Source organism: Physeter macrocephalus, chromosome 5 (genome assembly GCF_002837175.3).
Source record: "Physeter macrocephalus isolate SW-GA chromosome 5, ASM283717v5, whole genome shotgun sequence".
In the NCBI taxonomy this organism is placed as follows: Eukaryota; Metazoa; Chordata; class Mammalia; order Artiodactyla; family Physeteridae; genus Physeter; species Physeter macrocephalus.
In genome coordinates, this window is record NC_041218.1 from 103100142 (window position 1) to 103121104 (window position 20963).

At 46.5% G+C, this 20963-nt stretch overlaps 1 long non-coding RNA gene across 5 annotated transcripts in view; it reads left to right on the forward strand.

The window, feature by feature from the left end:
- Window positions 1-20963, forward strand: part of LOC114486359 (uncharacterized) — a 464012-nt gene that overhangs the window by 432030 nt on the left and 11019 nt on the right. The window contains exon 5 of one of the 5 annotated variants that reach the window (XR_003680002.2): window positions 5221-10280. The exons of 3 other annotated variants lie outside the window; for them this stretch is intronic. This is a non-coding gene — a long non-coding RNA (uncharacterized lncRNA). Of the gene's footprint in view, window positions 1-4501; window positions 4580-5220; window positions 10281-20963 lie in introns of those variants that run through there. One more of the 5 variants, XR_003680005.2, reaches the window with a different exon arrangement.

A 20963-nucleotide genomic window follows, 5' to 3' on the forward strand; every position in this document is an offset into this window, starting at 1 on the left:
TTCTGCAAAGAGTTTCATGATGCAGAAGAGGTTGTTTACCACATTTGTGGTTCCAGAGGGAAGAGTGAAAAATTCAGAATTATAAATTCTTACCATTTTTATATTCTTGAGAGCAGAGGGTGTGAATTTTTATAGTATTCCCACTGCTGAATAGAGTACCAGACATAGAGTAGGCACTAGAGAATATTTGCAGGATGAATGAATGAATGAGTGAGCCTATGAATGAAGAGTGATAAGGCGATCAGACTACAAATAGAGAAGGTGACTACAGGTTTACACTGAGAAAGGAGACCAGAAATGTGAAGCATGGTTGAGATTAATTTGGCTGCATGGATTAAGCAGAATTGAATTAGAACTGCCTTGGTGTGAGTAAGGAGAGGCCCATGGAAAGCAACTTTCTCTGCAGGTGCTGAGCACAGGCTCAGCTCTGGGGTGGCTGAAGGTTCCAAGCTCCCTTGAAAGTAAGAGGAATCCCAGGGCTCCAGCCTCTGTTCTAGGAGTCACACTGGGGAAGGGCTGGCCAGTAAACAAAGGCCTAAAGCAAAGGTGACTCACAGACCACATCCCAGACAAAGGGAGGCTGTGTATGTAGCAATGTAGAACATCAAGCCCAAAGAAGTTGAAACAGGAATCTTAAGTAAAGGAAGGCAAAACTGGAATCAGTGGTTTGAGGAGCCAGGAGAGTTTCCCTCAATCAGCACCCCGTTTTTTACAGGTCAAGAGGAAGTGGGACTGCTGGTCCTCAGATCACTGCTTTCCCAGTAGACTGAGTCCTGGTCAGGCATTTCATTGTTAGGGTCCACACCCCCCAGAATACAATACAATACTCCCCACTCCACTGACACTGCAGTAAGGACGTGTTGCAGGAAAGGAGGAGGGTTACTAAAGTTAGACAAGCCCCCAGATGTGAGAGTCTCATTACCTGAAGAGCCCCCAGGAGTTGCCCAGCTGATGTGAGAGGCGGTATGTCAATTCCTGGAGAAGAGCCAGAAGGCACATCTAGGTCCAGAGGCCGGTCAGCACGATGCCTGTGCTGTTCCCTTTCCAGGTGGGTCATACGAGGGAGGCCACACTCAGTGGACTGGGATGGGTGGTGCTAGAGCTTGGGGCTTTTGTTTGAGCAGGAGAGCGGGAGCCAGAGCTGGAAGGGATGGAGCGTTCCAGGTAGACGGATTGGAGAGCTGTGTTTGAGTTATGATGTGGTAAGAGAGACGGAGAAATGGCAGCACAGGCGCTCTTTAGGTGACCGAGTGGTAAATCCCACTGGATTTGGGGCAAGAGACACTAAGTGACCTTGAAGAGAAGGAAAACGAATGTGCGGTTAGGAAATAGGTATCCAGGGGCAGAAGGTCTTGTTGGCACATGGTTCAGAAAAGACTGAAGAAGTGGATAAGAAGTAGGTGAAATAGCTCAGTAGGCCAAGCACTCGCCTTGGGAAAGGATTCTACCACTGCTGCTATCAGAAAGAGGCGTGGTTATACAAGGTGAGTGGACTGAAGATAAAACGAGAGTAGCTATTTCACAGGAAGTTGTAGAAAATCCAGGGCAAGAGCTGGTCCCTTGAAATTAATCAAGGGGTTCTAAATTGAAATTTTGCCTTGGAATAATGGAAAACAACATAGGGAAGCAAAATTGTTTGAAAACAAAATGGGTGTAAAAACAGAAAATAAGACTGAACGTTATGATCCGTCTTCAACCACTTGAATCTTTTTGGTCAACGGTGTTTCTGTATGAGGTGGAACCAGGCCGAGGCGTGATAGAATGTGTTAGGATTAGAATCCTCTGGCCTCCATAGCGTATACTTTTTAATGGGCTGAGTTCATTGAAAATATTTCCTTCTTATCTGAATTCCACCTCTTCAACTCAGGCAGTTTTTCCATAGTTGATTCATCGCTAAAAACTTTTTTTTTTTCATTTTCACCAAGAACTTTATTGAACAACTTATTTGATCCTTTTGTTCCACTACCTTCTGCCATTTTTCAGGCAACGTCATAATTCCATCTTCCCAAAACTTTTTACCTTTTTTGAGCAAAGCACTGGTCCAGGTCATAGCTAAAAACTTTTATCTATGATTGTTTCTTTTTTGATTTGGGGATATCTCCTAAGCAAAAAATAAAAGACACATTTTTCATTTTCACCAAGAACTTTATTGAACAGTGTATTCACCCTTTTGTTCCACTACCTTCTGCCATTTTTCAGGCAACGTCATAATTCCATCTTCCCAAAACTTTTTACCTTTTTTGAGCAAAGCACTGGTCCAGGTCATAGCTAAAAACTTTTATCTATGATTGTTTCTTTTTTGATTTGGGGATATCTCCTAAGCACTAAGTTGCCTGATACACACACAACAATTCCATTCTGTTTGCCCACCGAAAATGTTCTGAAAGAGTGGTGAATGTGCGCAACCAGACGGAACCTAATTAAGAATATAAAATGTCTTCTAGCCACTCATCCTATAATATTGTGATGTAATTCAAGCCATTTCTTGTTTTATGAGCTATGGTTATACAACATGTAACAGTCTACCCCTACCCCTCCTACGAGAGAAATTCAAGATCACTTCTTTGAGGTCAGCGACTCCTCTTGCTTTTTGGTTCTTAAATCGAAGGCTGAGTAAAGTTCAGAGCTGCCGTCAGAAGGGAAGAAAGTAAACCAAGTTCAGAGTTCAGTGACTGAGGAAATAGTCCAGATTCTACCGAGTTCAGATTCCTTTCCACAGCCTTCCAACCTAAGGTGCTGACTTTTGCCCTTGTATGTGAGAAAAAGGCCTGGGCTTGGGAAAACTTCTGCTCTGGAAACATCCCCCCAACACCTTGTGCTAAGTCAGGAATTCATCGAAGGGTAGACATTTCGTAAGTGCGAATGCCTTGCCAGGAAGTCTAAACCTGCAGTTACCACCTCAACGTGAACAAATCGATTAGAAATATGAGCGTTCTTTCTTCCTAACAACTGCTTGAGATCCATGGGCTCAGGGAGAGGAGACCCCGGCAGAGCAGTAACCATCCTGCGTGGCTGACAGGAGGCTTCCGTCGTGGAGGGCAGCGCCCACCCCGGGGGCGGGGGGCGAAGAGGAAGTGATGGCGAAGCAGGACCGGAGCGCAGGATGCTGTGGAGGAGGTGCCGTACAAATGCTTTCCTGTAATTTGCAATCCTGCTCTGAGGGCCCCGCTGGCCACATGTCATAGTACAGGTGTGACTGAATATGGGAATTTGTCATTTTTCTATTGGTGTAGTCGTACAACCCATTGTTTTTAAAAAAGTGATTTTGGACCTACGTGAGAACAAAGCTGAATTATCGGGAGCTAAAATCGCATTGAACACTTTAGTGTGCGGTGGCCTCAGAGGCCTGCGTGCCTGCCTTGCGAAGTGTTGAACCCCTGACTTTGCATGGGACGAGGCACCCTGCACATCCGCCTTCTTCCCGCTGGCAAGAGGACCCTGGGCAAAAATTCAAAATACTGGAATGTTTTCTCAGGACTTCTATACTCCTTATGCTTCCCTCCCTTTGCCACTTGGGCAAGCTAGGCAGCTTTTGGCCTGGTAGCTTCTTGCGTCTTGACCCGATTTCAGTGGTTAGCACCTACCTGGGCCGGGGCAGAAACGTGCCTTGCCTCGGTACCCTGATGTCCACCCACCCGGGGCTCCGTTCCTCCCATTAGCGGCTTTCTAATTGGCTATTCTCTGAAGTCTGGAGCTTGCTGTTGCCACTTGTGGTAAGGACATGTGGACTGGGTGAGGTAAACTATCCGCTGTAGGTAAACTACATTTGCCAGAGCCTTTTCTGGCAAATACCCCCCTCATTCTTTCATTCACTCATTTGGAAAACTTTAATTGCACCCCAGCTTTGCATCAAGCCTGGGGGATAGAAAGATACACAGACAGCGGTCTCTGCCTCGGAAGGAATCGCAGTCTTTTAGGGGCAAAGGTTGTAGTGGCAGTAACTCCCCGTTTGTGTTTGTGAGTGCAGTCTGATGATTCTGGACGAGGCAGCTGGCATCTCTCCTGATGCTCCAGCCCAGATGTTTGGTGGGGACGGGCGCTGGTGCATTGACTGGGGCAAGGAAGTTAGTAGATATTCCGACAGTGTCTTAAACCCCAGTTCCAGGCAGAAACGGTTAAGAGGCAGGCAACAGCCTCTGTTGAGATATGGGGAGTAAACTTGCAGCTTTCAAAAATAATCAGAGATAAAATAATCAGTGATAGAAAATGGAAAAATAGAGGCGCTGGAATGCCATTCTGGCTTGCATAATTCTGGAAAAACAAAATGAAAAGTTTCTAGAACTGTGTTCCGGCACGTTTCCTTAATAACACAGTCTTGTTTATGAAGAATATGTGAGGTAGAACCTAGACCCTAAAGCGAGTAAAAGGAGTGAATAACCATAATTACGTGCATGTCTACTAAAACTAGTTTGTGTGATGCCATTGGCCAAATACGTATCCTAATATTACACCACCGTGTCTATGGGAAAATTTAAGTGTACCTCTGTCAATTCAAATACAGGACTTTTTACAGACCTACTAACGTAAGGTGATATACTCAAGCCCAGCGTAGCCTCACTGAGACAGAACTCTGCAAAGGACACGGCTTCCGAGGTTCCAGCCCCTCCAGACACTGAGAGCCTCACCCAGATGCCACTGACAGTGAAAAAACTTAAAGTGGGTGCTCGGCACAGGCTCCTGTTGGTGTCCCTGAAATGGGTGTTGTCTTTGTCCAGCGCTTTTCTAGAGGAGAAGGCTAAGTGCGGCTTGGGAAGGAACAGAGAAGAGTGGAGGCCCAGACCTACCTCCCCAGAGGCCGATGGGAGGCCAGTGTTGTTACCTGAGCCCCCCTTGGGTCTCACCCCATGGCCTATCGAAGGCTCCCTTCCAACAACATAAGACTGTCCTGAAAGGCTTTTTGCCAGCTTTCCAGTGATGCGTTATTGCTCACTAATGCTTTAACGACCCAAAGGAAGGGTACCACAAGCTACTTAATCCAACACTGATGTGAAAAGTAATTTTCTGTTTGGAGACAAAGCTGAAAGCCGACCCTCTGCTTTCTCAGTGCCTTGGTGAGTCTCAGGTTACACCACTAAACAACATTCTCTCTCTAGTAAAGAGGCACAGAAGTAGCTCTGGGAATTACTCTTTAGTCATGTCATATCCAGATTATCTAAACATTGATCTAAACAGTGAATTTTATGGTGCACTTAACATTTTTCAATATTTTCTCATTTCAAGAACATGATGCCTTTCACAGAGCAGAATCTCCAAGCACATTTGTGGGTTGATTATTGCATCAGACTCTTCATTCACATTTTGAAAGGAAACATCCAAGGATTAGGTTTGCTACTGCTGTAAAAGATATAAATCAATGTTTCCATGACTGTGGACAATTATAATAAATGTACTAGAAAATACACTCTCACTTTTGTGAGATGTACGAGGAAATGCACTTTACACTCAAAATCTCAGAGATCTCCGTGCAAGGTGGGGATGGCGTGAGTAAACAGAGCTAAAGAAGGACGGGCACGGGGGCCAGAGTCAGCTACACGGGGACCTGCTCTTGGAGACGTGACGCGCCCACACGGCACAGTCGTCGCTGCTGCTGTTACGCTCGTCTTTATCCACCAAGCGCACATCAGAGTCTCTGCTGACAAATGAATAAATGAGTTTTTCAGCGAAGTCCTAGTCGGCATTTCTAAGTGCTTGCAGAGAACCGAGGAAGAGCAAATGGCTTCAAATACAAGAGAAAAGATTTCATTCAATAAAAGTTATTTGAGAAAAATGCTGGAGCGTGGCCTTCCGGGTTTAGGGGACGTTTGAGAAGAAAACTCACATCCATCTGTGATGGTTCGAAAAAACTGTCTGCTTGCGGAGAAAATAGGCTGGAGGAGCCCATCTCCTCAGCTTCCTCTGGTATTAAGGTGAGCTTAATCCTTGTTAACTGGCGTTTTATTACTGCAGCTTTCGGTGGTAACAAACACCTTCCCGAGCTGTGAACAGCACTGACGTGGAAAATATCGTAACCTGCGAAGCGCCAGCCCTGGTTCCCTGAGAGCAGGGACAGTGCGTCAGCAGGTGCCCAAGGGGTGGCCTGTGGATACAAACTTGGAGGCTCAGGACGTGGACTTTTCAAAGACCTTGAAACCTGGAAATTGCTTACAAAACGCAGTGCCTTCCTATCCCGTTTTCAGGGGAGAGGATCAGTCTCAAAGGTAACTCTGTAGCCACTGCCGTGGGGAATTTTGGCACAAACACTGTGTTCTAACTATATCTGATGGCTCCTAGGACATCACAGCCTCTTAAACCTCTACGTCTTTGCTGAGGTTGGGAGGGTTTCCCAGGGCCCCCGGCGCGACTTTCCCAGGATGTGCGCCCCAGCCTGCCGAGCAAACGAGGGGCCGTCTCCCCCCCTCGTTCAGTATCAAGGCACTTAGCCACGCTGCAGGGGAGCCGTGGGCGCCCCGCCTCCTGCTCCTTCCTGCGTCCCAGCAGTGGGGGCATAGTTTCTGGAATCGCGGCCAAATGATACGTATCGGGTTGCGTTGGTCCCTCACCGCTTCCACACACAAAGCACCCCCTTCTGACTTGACAGTCCCCTTCAGGACAAACTCTGGAATCCCCTCTGTCGCTGTCAGCCTCCCTCGTCTACCACTTCGGGGAATTTCAAAAAAAACACAGGCACGGTGGGGGGTTAAACGGCCACTACTTTCAGAGTCACACCGAGGCCAGCCTTGTGTTTTCTGTCTGCTTCTCTCTCTCGATTATTTTGGCACAACTGACTGAACAAATAAAGGGGTTGGGGGGTGTGTGAAATGATGCAATAAAGTTCTAACATGAAGCTAGAGGGCAACACTGTGATGCATTCACGTTGACGGGTGAAGGCAGAAAACGGTGACGCTGCCAATGTTTGCTATTTTATTAGAATGTAGAAACCCATTAAACTGATTGCGCTGTAAGCATGGCTTGCTGCGTCTATGTACTCTACTCCGACAGAGAGGGTGTAAAGTCTGATCTTAAACGGAGGCTTGCAATGACATTTACTTTCCTGACCTGCACAGCCAAGTTAAAGTTTATGTAGTCCTCCCTTAAAGCCCCGAGAAATATAGGTTTGAGTCAAAATGGCCTTTATGACTCTCCTAGGAGGAGCTCTGGCTGAGTTCATAGAGTCGAGGCATGCCCGGGGGCACTGTTCTTAAATGTGGAAAACGATTTCCTAACCCAGAGCCAGGCTTCGGCCACAATGAGATTACACCGGCATCAGAAAAAGAATGGGGCTCAGATCTTCAGACCAGAACATCCGTCCACAAGAACATCATGGAAGAAACGCAGTTTTCTCAGTGCCTGATGTCTGCTTCTATAAAAATAATAGAGAAGCAGAGAGGGGGCAATAAGGTAAATCGAGCTGAAGAGTATCAGGAAGAATGGCAGAACATTTGGGTCTTGGTAAATGGAGTGAGATTCAGGCATGAAACTAAGGCCCTGAGCAGCTTAGTTTCAGAGAAGAGCCAGGAATGTTTCTCAGGAGTTGTAAGCAGTGGGCCCTGGCTGGGAGTCAGCTGAAGAAGAGGCTCACTGGACGCGAAGGACCTCGGCATCACACAGCGTGTGCACGGCAGGTGCCTCTGGGCTGCAACGGAAAGAGCCGCACACAGGTCCGCAGAGCACTTAGTGAAAAGCACCGGGGGCCGCCTGAAGGCTTCGCTTCAGATGAAAACTGCAGGAGGACTTCTGAACTGAAGTTAGGAGGACACAGTTAATGCTCTGGATAGCAAAACATGTGGACCCAGAGAGAAGCAAGGTCCGCCTTCTCACAGGTGAGACCACACTCCCCAGCACAGTGAATGTTCTCTTTTGCAGGTTCTAAGAATCAACTTAAAAAAATCAACTTCAGGGCTTCCCCGGTGGCGCAGCGGTTGAGAGTCCGCCTGCCGATGCAGGGGACGCGGGTTCGCGCCCCGGTCCGGGAAGATCCCACATGCCGCGGAGAGGCTGGGCCCGTGAGCCATGGCCGCTGAGCCTGCGCGTCCGGAGCCTGTGCTCCGCAACGGGAGAGGCCACGACAGTGAGAGGCCCGCGTGCCGCCAAAAAAAAAAAAAAAAAAAAAAAAAAAAAAATCAACTTCAATCAGCTTCAAGGGTATCTCGTGACATTTGAGATATAGGTAAATACATGGATTATTGGCCTCAGTTTCAATATTGTTTTAGAATGTTTCTATTCAGAAGATTTCTTGACTGACAAACTTTGAAATAAAGTTTATGTGGGGTGTATTTAGGGATTCATCGGGAATGGGATATTTTGAGACTAGATTGTCAGATGGCTACCCACTCCTGCTCCTTGATGAGAGATGGGGAAATATCTACAACAGCATGGGTGGGGATCCCTGCACCCTCTCAAAACCTGAATCCATCATGCTTTTACACATGCTCCTAGACTGCTTCTCATGCTCCCACAGAACAAGGTACGCCCCCCTTCCCTCTGATGTCGTGGCAGTGTTGAAGATTCTTGGCAGGGTCTCTGAGTTCTCCTTCTTCAGTCAAAATATCCTTAGTACCTTCAGTATTTCCTCAAAGGATCTTTTAATTGTCTTGGCTGCTTTTATCCTGAATGTGCTGGCTTATGAAGAAATATTAGGCTCAGAATTTAAGGTCTATTTATTCCTCGATACATAATCATGAAAAGCGTCAAAGAGCTAATCTGAAATCTGCAGAGAAGAGCAGAACCACCATGTGAAGATGTCTCTAGTACTAGTCTGTGATGCGCGAGCAGTTAGAGAGCTGTATTAGCAGAGTCACATGCTTTCTACTGACTTAAAACCTAATTCATAATTGCCCCAAATTGGAAGCAACCAAAATGTCCTTCAACAGGTGAATGGATAAACAAGCTACGATACATTCATACCACGGAGTATTATTTAGCGATAAAAGAAAGAGCCATCAAGCCACGAAAAGACATGGAGAAATCTCAAGTGCTGGTTACTAAGTACAAGAAGCCAACCTGGGTGGTTTCTGGAGGCAGGGGGTAGAGGTGGGCAAATGGAGTCACATCTAGTTATAAAATAAATAAGTCCTGGAGACGTCACATACAGCACGGTGACTGTAGAAAACAGTACCGTATTGTATATTTGAAAGTTGCTAAGAGATTATCTTAAAAGTTCTCATTACACAAACACACAGAATTTGTAACTGTGTGCAGTGATGAATGCTAACTTAATTTACTGAGGTAATCAGTTTGCAATATATACCCACATCAAATCATTATGTTGTACATGTATAACGAATTCAATGTTATGCATCAATGAAATCTCAAAAAAATTAAAAAGAGGAGCAGCCAAGCCAATCTGAAAAGACTCCATACTTCATGGCTCCAACTATACGACATTCTGGAAAAGGCAAAACTACAGAAACGGTGAAAAGACCAATGGCTGCCGGTGTTTGGGAGCTGCGGGAAGAGGACCGAATAGGTGAAGCACAGGGAATTTTTAGGGCAGTGCAACTATGGTGTATGATACTATGGTGGTGGATGAATGACATGCATCTGTCAGAACTATAGGGGGAGCTGAGTCAAGATGGCAGAGCAGGAGGACGTGGGGTTCACCTCTTCCCACGGGGGCGTGAAGAGCGTATTGACAGATGGAAATGCTCACAGAGCACCTGCTGAACACTAGCAGAGGACCTCGGAAACCTGGAAGGACAAGACAGATCCCTGTGCAACTGGGCAGGACGAAAGAGAGAAAAGGACTAGGAAGAAAAGAGGAAGTAGGACAGGGCCTGTGCCCCTGTCGGGGAGCTGAAGGAGTGGAGGGGTTCCCGCTCCCGGGGAAGCCCCCACTGCAGAGGAGGTCAGCTGAGACAGAAGGGGAGCTTTGGGGGCCCTGAGGAGAGCATAGCACCCAGTTGGTGGCAGGCAGGACACAGTGAGACCTACACAGATGGTCATGCCACAGCGCTGCAGAACCCAGCCTGAGAGGTATGGACAGGGGCTGGGTGCTGGGACATGGGGTTTGGAGAGCAAACCTGGGGAGAGGCCTGCTGTTGGCTGTGCAGAGACAGCCTGAGGGGAAAGGAGAGAGGAGCTCTGCAACCAGGAAAGCTCCCGGAGGAAGCCTGGTCTGCCGTACAAGCAAAGGGCCGTTGTTGGGTGCCGCGCGGAGGGCGGGGTCGCCATTGCGGCCTCTCTCCCCCGTGCCGGCCCCTGCCCCTGCGGGCGCTAGGAGGGGCTCCCACCAGGGCCGGTTCGTGTGCCTCATTCAGTCGCCACCTCCTCTCCCTCCCACCTGAGTGAGCACACGAGCCCCAGTCGGCCGCCACCTCCACCCCTCTTGCCTGTGCTGGGAGCAGACACCTGCGGGTAGCCCACACGCAGAGGTGTGGCTGAAACCAAAGCTGAGCCCCAGGGGCTGTGTGACTAAGGAAGAAGAGCTGAAATCTCTCCTTGCGGCCACGAACCTTGGCGGAAACCCCGCCACGACTGGCTTGGTAAACTCAGTGCCTGGGAAACATCTGAACGGACAACGAGCGCTCCCGCAGCCGAGACTGGTGTCGCTTTCACAGCTGTGGACTTCGTGGGCGTGTACATGCCGGGGCTGGTCCAGGCCGGATTCTGAGCTGCATCCCACAGCGGGTCCAGATCCATGATTACTGCAATTCCGGAACCTGACTGCGGTGGATCTAGGCTGGTGGCCTGGTGTAAACAATGCCCAGGAGACACCGGGGCCATAACATCACAAATGAGTTCTCAAATAGGTTGGAAAAATCTAAGCATCATGGGAAAAACAGAATGGGGTGGAGGGGATCATTAATTATTCAAATGCCCTGGATCTGAGCTGGGAAGGAACATGGCGGGTTTGAGGTAGTGTAGAAAGGCCAGTCTGCGATGGCCACGTGGAGAGCAGGAGACAGTGGTCCAGATGAGGCCACAGGGCGCTGCGAGGCCAGGGCACGCTGGGCTGCATGGGCTGAGGGGAGGGCTTGGAACTCTACGCCCTCCTTCCCCCCACGATAGAAAGCCATTCCACGGTTTTAAACGACAGGGGTGAAAGGAGCCTTTCGAAGAGAGAACTGCCAGGAGGGAGGTGAGAGGCGCCGTGCGGAGGAGGGCGGGGCTGCGGGGCTCGGAGCAGGACAGCGGGGAGACGGGGAAGCAGGGGCCGCTGCGGGAAGAGCTGACTCCCCGGCCTCCGACGTGAACGGTCACGGAGACGGGAAGTCCTGGACCAGGAGGGGCGGTCCGGGCAGCCTGATGGGGCGTGAGGTGCTTGTGACGTCCACAGGCAGGAGAAGCGGCAGGCAGCTGCATCTGTGGGCCTGGAGATCAGCCCCATGCACTCATTCAACAAGATACAGCTTTGCCTGCTAGGGAAGCATCAGAGTCACTGTCCCTACATCTTGCAGACGTGTCACCAAGGCATGTTAGAGGAGATGAGAACGCGGTTTCACGCCACAGGGACGTGAGTGAAGCTTCCTTGAGCTTTTACTGAACTCCTCTGAGTCTCAGCTGCCTCTGTTGCAAGCTGTGGTCACCACTTCGGTGAAGGATTTTTGTCAGGCTTGAAAAAGGTAACGTATTAAAAAACTCTAGCAGATCTTTTCTATTGGAGATGAGAATCCTCAAGTCCCCCCCGTCTCTGTCCCTCTCTTTATCACCCCTCCTCTATTTTTTCTTCGAGAGTTCCCTATTTTACTTTCAAAAGAGGAATTTTGTTCTCACATGTCTTGTCCCCAGTGTATCTACACAGTCTCCCCCTCAGTGACTGACGTGCCTCTACTAATCTGCTCTAGGATTTTTTAACATTGACCATAAGAAGGTTGTGGACTTAAGGACGCATCTTATCTTCTTCTGTCAAGGCTTTACCTACATCTGAGACTCCCGTCTCTTACCAGCCTCGCACAAATCCTAGAGGCTCACGAACAGCATTTGTCATAACGTCAATCCGCCATCACTTGATCTCAATCCGGCTGCACTAGGCAGTGAAGGAGAAACTGAGAATGTGGAGAGATGGGTTCCTTTGGAGTTGGGATTTGAGGACACAGCTTTGGTGGAAGGCTAAGAAAGCAAGCAAAGTGCAATGCTGATGTACTATCGTAAAAAGGTCAGTCATCCTGCCCAGCCTTGCTGACAGAGTGAACTGGGACGCTAGGATGGCAAATACATCCCAGTGGTACAAAGAGCAGTGCTACTCGGAGTAAAAGAAAAGGCAAAGAGAAAGAACGGCAGGCTCGGTGACATCTGAGTTCATTATTTCAGAGGTGGGATAATCACAGTGTGACCCAGGGAAGAAAGTGCTTAAGTGAAATAGAAGTGAAGATTGCCAGGGTTCAGGAGAAGAATATTTTGAGAAAAATTATAACACGAGATAAGAGTCTCTACCAGATATAGAAACATACTATAGCATATCATGTTTAAAGCAAAGAAATATGGCTGAAAAACATATGAGTGGTAAAGTATAGAGAGCCCAGAAATTGACCTAGATCAGTGTGGGATTATTGAAATATTGCTGGATAATGAGTGGGAAACAGCAGAAACTTAATAAATTATATTGGGTAAAAATTAGACAGTATTTTGGAAAAAGTAAATATATAACCATATTCGAAAATCTCTGAATATGTCAAAGAACTAAATATTAGGGAAATCACAGATGAGCTTGCGTAAAGGCAGAATTTGTTATAACTTTAAACTGTTGATATCATTTGAAGAGTGGAAGCAATATAAAAGTATGAGAGAAAAACAACAGATTCTACTACATAGAAGTGTAAAATTTTTGTAAGCAAAGAAGGGTTAAAATAAAAATGCAGCAGAAGACTGGGTAACACATACAAATAGAATGCATACATGTAATAAAGAAAGTGGTATAAACTGCTACAACCCTAACGGAACGTTAACTGACTATGAAAATATTCATATAATTTGGACCAGTACTCTAACCTCTAAAAATTTATCCTAAGGAAATAGTAAAAAGGAGAAAAAGTTAGGTCCGTGAAAGTATTAATTGCAGGATTATCTGTAACTGTAAAATAATAAAAACAAACCAAATATCTAACAATAAGGGAATGGTTAAGGAAATTAGGACATAGTAGCTCAATGACATATTTAGCTATTAAAATGGTAATTTGGAAAACAATGTAATAACACGAAAAATATCTGAGATAATATTTAAAGGGTATGGTAACATTTATATGCTTATGGACAAACACTAAAAGAGCACACTGGAAAGTTAACACAGTTCTTTTAGTGTGTTAGGATTCTGGGTGATTTTATTTTTTAAGTTTCATTAAAGAGTTTAAAATATTATATGGAAAATTCAAACAGAAGACATGCACAAGGTAGGAAAGACTACAGGTGTTGCTGAAACCAGACCGGTAAGTCACCCAGGCTAATGGCACAGGCTACAGGAGTTCTGGGTTGTGTCTGAAACCCCCAGAGGGTTTCCTCATCGCCCCGATTCCCTCACCAACATTAGAATTAATTTGTGTTACTCACAGGAAGTGGTTTGCTTAGATGACTGACTTAATGTCCTCAGATGAGTCTCCTCCCTGAGGCACTGCCCCTCCTAGCAAGTACGCACCACCATCATTTTCTAGGCAATAAAACTTTAGGATGGTCAACCCTAAGCTTCTGAAATGCATAAAAATGGACATTTTCAAAGTTTGGGCTTTTTCAAAACTTCCTGAATCTTCTAAAAGCAAAATGGACCCATAAGGACCAATTAATTCTATTGGTCCTTCACTTTCTCTGTGCCCGGACAGAGTAAGATTTCTTCATTTTACTCTACGTCCTCTGCCAGGTAATTTGTGGACCTTTTGGATTATGGATCATCAAAACATGGAGAAAAGAGGAGAAATGAGGCCTGAGAGGAAGGAGGAACAGAGGAGGGCTAGGCGAGGCTCTCAGTCAACAAAGCAAGGCAAGGGGGTGTGAGAGGAGGAGGGGGCTTGGGGGGGACGGGTTTGCCACCGGAGGGCAGATCCAGGGTGCGAAGGAAGGGGGTGCAGGAAGGGGCTCTGGAGAGGGGCTGCTCTGGGTTCCGAGTCTCTCTCGATGTCCCTGCAAGAGGCCAGCGATGCCTTTTTAATTAGTTTGTGGCTGAACCGTACTTTTATATGTGAGCCATCGATTTCAGGAAAGGAGCCGCGCCGGGCCTGAGAATTTATAAGTGCCTCCCTCCCCTCCCTGTGGATACGTCTTGGGACATTCTGGTGCTACTCCAGACAAGAGGCCGGGTGGTTCGTGCCTCTCCTCCTTCCTGAGGAGCAGGCCCTGTCGAATGGCTCAGGGCAGCCAGAGCTGAAAGTTCTCTCTGCTGGATGTTTCTGCCAAGGAAGGAAAGTAAAAGCAGAATCTTCAGCATCAGAGTTGAATGATAAAAGATACCAACTAGAACAGTATTTCTACATATTTCCATTTTTCATGAGAGACTGTACCTCATGGAAATTCCTCTCTGGAGTAAAATAATTAAAGGTCGATACAAGTGTGTCCTTTTGCCACATTTTCAGTATGAGTTCTCGTAAGGGGTAATATTTAAAATATTTATCAACTGCCTAGGACACAGGCACCAATCATTAAAATGAAACAGACGTTAGCCTTGAGTGGCTGGAGTGACAGGGCATTGTGAAGGCTTGGAGCCGTGACCATTTACCAGCCACTTGGAAATACTGCAGTATTTTAACAAAAGTGTGGCCATGTTGGCATTTCCTAACTATCAGCCTTGGTTCTTCCCCTTCTCTTCTTCCCCTTGGTAGCTGCAGCCTCTTTTTTGGCCCGCCCGACCACGGCCAGTGCCGGGTGTGATTCTTTCACTCTGATCGTGAATTACTTCGCGTGCCTGGTGGTGACCAGGATCCTCCAGGGAGACTTACTCCTCAGATGCGAATGGGGGCACGCGGGTAGTGGTGCGACAGCCAGGGTGATGACCCCAGTTGTCATGGAAGCGGAGGAGGGTTTCCGTCTTGGGCAGGAGGTCGAGAGAGTGCCCGCGGTGGCAGAATGGAGCCCGTGGGGACGTTCCAGGCAGGGAAACTTTTCCCAGTGGTGTAACACTGGGTGGCCCCTCACATCGCCAACCTTCTCAAAGCTGCAGACGTTGCTAGCTTTTGTGAGACCACGCAGAGCCCTCACGGAGCCCAGCTGCAGCACTGTTTCGTAGCGACGAATTCCCTCGGCGAATCCCCTGGACGAATTCCCAAAGGAGGGGTGGGAGCAGGAATGGGCGAGAGCTTCCTGTGAGCTGCACTGGTTTCGTTACTTTCATTCTCAGCACTTGTGTCATCCACTAGGACAAGTAAATCAAGTTGCAAGTACGGCTGTCTCGATTCAAGCTGTAAGGAAAAAAAGAAGCAAGTGTTCCACGTTACAAACAGAAACAAAGGGAAAAGAACGGTGCTTTAGAAGAGGCTGATGATCTTAACACCTCCAGGTCGATACTCATTTACTCAGCACTGCAAACCCTACTTAGTAAAGTAAGACAAAAGAATGTCCTGTTAAAGAAGCACACAAAACATTTGCATTTGAATGAGTGAAATCCCCAAACCTCAATGCTGTAAAGCAGCAGCTGGGGTGCAGTGGAAGGAACTTCTGGGCCAGGAGCTGAGAGAACTGGGCTCCAGGCCGTCTCTCCTATTCAGTAGCTGCCTGACTGTGCCCAGCTCAGCCGGTCTGAGCTTGGGTTTCCTCTTCAGTAAATGAAATGCTGGACTAAATGATCTCTACAATCCCCAGTCAAGTGAAAATCTCTCTTACTGTTGTCTGCAGTAGACACACATAAATGGCAACTCCTAATCATCTCTGCCCTCCCCACCCAGCTCATAGCCAGGTGAGTCTGGTGGTCCAGGGAGTGGCAATGTAGAATGGTTTATTTATCTATATTTCCCCCAGTGCTTCTCTTAAATAATTGATGGTGGCTGGAAAATGCTTTCAAACTTAGAAGTCACTGGGCAGAGGTGAGAGGTTGACCCTTAGACTGATTTTATTTAAAGACCACCAAAATCTGCAAACCTTCTATACTTTTCTTGCTACGTGTGGCAGAATTTTTTTCTTCAGAAGCTGAAGTGTCAAACAACATTTTGTACGTGGTCCTGCCCTGTCTAAGGTAAGGGTGACCTGCCTATAATTTCTCTCCATTACAGACACTCCAGGCTCCTTTAAGAATGGCTGTCAGCACTATTCCTTGACAGATAATGTGCATTTCTTCATGGCATTTTGATTATTTCCATTATTTAAAGCGATTATTGATATTTTACTTTTCAAGTGCAGAAGTGCTGTGCCTGTAAGTATTAATAGTTATGATTTGATGAGAACCTACCACATGCAAGTTTCCACGATGGAAACTTTATATACAATGTTATTTATCTGTCAAAATACCCCTTTGAGTGGAGATATTACTATCTCCAGGTAACAGATCAGGAAAAGCTAAAATCACGTTAAGTATCTTGCCCAGTGTCAAACTGACGGTGGGGCAGAAATCTGAACCCAGGCCACTCCAACCGTGGTTTCCCACTCATCCCCTCCTTCTTCTGGATGCCAGGCTCACAGCTTTCGTTCCCATGGTTTTTATTCCCAAATTCTTATAAATTCTTTATATTAAGAAATGTCTGCTAGCATCATTTGAGTTCAGCCCAATATATTCCCTATAATTTTAGTATAATCAACTTAGAGCCTTATTTATAGTGAAGAGGTCATGCTTCATACAAGAGGGCTTGAGGGGACCTGGGGCAAATCCTCAAGAGACCTAACGATTCAGCACTGCTGCCTCCCAGGGGCTGTGAACCTTGAGTGACTGTCGAGCTTTAGAGAGACCTGCGATTATAGTGATTTGGGGTAGAATGAAGCTGTAGAGGAAGGAAAGATTCTAAGGAAATATATACTACGAGGCTTGATGACTGGGTATGGAAAGTGGTGGTAAGTGAGGGAGGTTGGAAAGTAGATGATGTTTATCACAATATTGAAATGAAATTACAAAGGGTTTGGAGGGGGATAGAGGGACTTGGAGGCCAGTGAGAAGACCAGTGGGTTGAATGTGGAGTTTCACTACCGCTTAGGAGGTGATCACAGCAAGAAAACAATCAGTAAATAGTCCAAGAAGGAACAGGAGGAGAGTAGAATAGAAATGGGGAAAGATGATGTTGAAGAGAATTTTAAGGACTAAGCAGCCAACGGTGTAAAATTTCAGAGTTTATGATTGTATTAAGCTAATTGTTAGATTAAGAAAATTGCTTTAAAATTACTGCAGCAGATTACTTGACTTGTAGAAATACACAGCGAAATAACTTGTGTAATTTCTCCATTATGTGTCATTCTTTAGTCCCGAAGAGCCCTGAAAACAGATATTACACTGGTAGAGGAAAATGACCCCAGAAATGGGTCATGGTAGAGGCTGCAAAAGATTTGTTTTGCCTACTTTATAGTTTTTTATCAACATTATGAAAGTAAATCTTATTAATTTTATGAGTCAATAATATCTACCCCAAGGATTGATATTTATGAAATAAGTAAAACTAGAATGCTGACTTAAACCCCAGGGAACTTTGTTATCATGAGAAATCCTCAAGACCTGAATTTAATCAAGAACTTGATGAGGATTTTACGTTGTGCTATTAGTCATACTCCTCAGGATTTAGCTCATCATATACTCTTCCTTCATTTAATAATTTTTTTCTAACTTTGCTAATTTAGAAGCTTCCAAAAACTGATCATGACGCAATAAGCATTACCAACAATGACCCTATCGTAGTGGAAATGACCTCATTACCACTCTTGTTGCCAAAAGCAATCCAGGGCAGATGTGGTCTTGGTTTGAGATGAAGAAAACAGTCTTAGGATGAAACAGAGACACTGGGAAGATGTCTCCCCCGAAATCCCGATCTGTTCCTCTTACAAAAATGATCATGAAACTTTGGTCCCAACACCAATGAATGCACCGCTGATTTAAGAGACAGTGCATGTCAAGCTGACGATTAGAATTCTATACATGAGGTATGGACAGCATGACGTGAGCTTGGCTGTGTATTTAAGAGCAATAGCTGGAGTCACAGCAGTGACTGCCCTGCACCTGTGGCCTCTGCTCCCAGTTACAGCACTGCCGTAAATTCAGACATCTCCCCAGCAGGCCTCTGTCACTACCGAGACATAACTTCAAGTAAATATGGCCTTTCCTTCTAACTTTCAGTTCCTTTCTGAGTTATTTACTTCATCATTACTCGCGCTATCATTCTTTTATTCATTCAACAAATAATTTTTTGTTTACCTTTCTATGTGCCTTTCCCTGTACTGTTCTAGTGGCAAAAGACAGACAGCATCCCTGGCTCTATGAGGAGACAGAGCCGATGGCCCCCGCTGCTCAGCCCCTGCCCACTTCTGGTGGCTGAGCAGAGAGCTCGGGAAGGAGACCTGAGCCAGTTTATCAGAAGGATGGGCTAATTACTAGTTTCCATGACCGGGAGCCTCCTCTCCTTTCCATCAAAGCCACTTCCCCAGCCAGGGAATGTACGTGATCTCAGGGATGTTCTCTGACCCTGCCCCTCATCCACAAAGTGCTCACCACAGATGTATGGAACATTGCGGAGGACTGTCCTTCTTCGTTGGTTCCTTGGCCGTGGGACATATCTACACCCAGCCTAAGCTCTGACAAGTAACGAGAGTCAAGGAGACTCTATCTGCTTCTACTACTTCTCTGAAGGTTTTTCTCCATAAACTCTATATCTGAACTGGATGGTGCTGCAACAGATAAATAGAGAGAGATACAATTTCCGATAGTGATAAGTGCTGTGAAGGAAGCAGAACAGTGCAGTTGGATCGAGAGGGACTGAGGCTGGGTCAGGACCAACCTAGGCAGGACAGTCAGGAAGGACTTCTTAGAAGAGATGGTAACAGAATCAAAGCAGGAGTGATAAAGGGCAGGCAGCCCAGCAGAGAAAGAACATTCAAGCACAGGGAACAGCAAGAACAGTGGCTTGGAAGAAAGGATGAGATTGAAATGTCTGCGGGACAGAAAGAAATCGAGCACCACAGTGAATGAGGGAAATAGTATTAGGGGTGACTTCAGAGAAGTAATCAGGGGACTGGTGAGGAGATTAGGTTTTGTTCTAACCGGAATAAGAAGTTATGGGAAAAAAGAAAAAAAAAAAAAGAAGCTATGGGAGAAGTTAAAGTGAAGGATTAATAAAAATTGATAAGCATATTTAATAGTTTAACTCTTGGATCTGGAGGAGAATGGCATGCAGGTGACATGGCGGGAAGCAGGGAACCAGCTAGGAGGCTACCACCGTGGTCCAGGAGAGTGGGGAAAGGTAGAGGGGCAAAACTGCTTAGTCTCATTACTGGACCTGCAGTGAGTGTGGGTGGCATGGTAGAGATGGGAACAAGGAGAATCACAGATGATTCCAGAGTAGAGAGCGGCTGTAGCCCTTTTAAAAGCTGGTGCACACGATCACTCAAAATTCTGTAAAATTAACCACCAAGAAGAAAGCAGGAGGCCACAGGAAATAAAGATGAACAAAGACTGGAGGGTGCAGGGTGACAGGAAGTTGGAGACAGGCAGTGGTTCTGAAATACTCTCGGGAAGTGCTAACTCCTGCAGTTCCTTACAGGCAGCTGTCACCTGAGGGCTTCTTTTAGGGGGTCCCGCCAGCTAGCACCCACTGCAAAGATGTGGCCGATTATTCTTCAGACCTGCATTTTAAAAGGGGGATGAGAACATAGACTAAGCTTGTGAGAAGCTTTTTTCTTTTCTCACGGCCCTTTATAAAAAAAAGTTCAGGACCAGAGGCTCAAGCTGACTGCGAGGTTGGCCACCAGACTTTACCTTAGAAATTGAGAATTAGTCACAGGATTGCACGTAAGCCACAAAAGAGAAGTGGGAAGCAGACAGCACTCACCGAACTGCGATGTGCCAGGCCCCGTATACATGATCTGTTAATCCGCAAAAAGAACCCGTGAGAAAGACGTGCTTTCCTTCCCGATCTGCAAGAACAAACTGAAGCTCAGGGAGGTTTATAAACAGCTCAAGGTGTCCCCAGCGGTGGCAGGGATAAGCAGCAGGGATGAGCCCCGGGCTCCGCCTCCTGCTCCAGGTGTGGGGCTGCTACAGGTGACGGCACCGACCCTCACACCATCACCGTGCCCGCCCTGAACTCTGGCCTCTGCTTCTTTCGGCCACTATCACGAGGTTCACCCCTGGGACTGGGGTCTGCCCTCAGGGGAGGAGTCATAAAAATGGGAAATTTACCAAGTGACTTCTCTCCTTCCACTGTCCACCCCCCTCCAGAATCTGCCTGCTTTTCCTCTCTCTCCTACGTCTTCATGTAGTGTTTAAAATATATCATGTCGGGATTATAGTTATCTTCAGGAGAGTTCCTCGATACTCTATTACTGAGAAATAATGTTTTAAACAACAAAAAAATTATGAATCAAATAAATGGTTTCTAGAAATGTATTCATTTTCTTTTCACCCTTTACTCTGATAGAATGAATGCTTTTTGGCGCTCACTAATCATCTCATTTTAGTCTCCTTTTGTAGAAGATCTAGTTGGTCCCTACCCTAAACCCAGTGCCCATAGACTAATAACCACACAATTCCACTGGCGTTTTCCACATTGCATTCTGGTATCTTATTTATGTTTCTGTACTGCCCTCTAGTGGCTGACTGTCTGAAATACAAATCAAAGTACAGTAGGTCCTTTGTATCCATGGGGTCTGCGTCCGGGGATTCGACCAACCACGACCCAAAATGTTCAAAAGAACAAATTCCAGAAAGTTCCAAAGAGCAAAACTTGAGTTTTCTGCAAGCTGATAACTGTTTACAAAGCATTTATATTATACTTACAAACAATTATTTACATAACGATAGCATTTACATGGTATTAGGCACTATAGGTAATCCAGAGATGATTTAAAGTATAGGGGAGGGCTTCCCTGGTGGCGCAGTGGTTGCGCGTCCGCCTGCCGATGCAGGGGAACCGGGTTGGCGCCCCGGTCCGGGCGGATCCCAC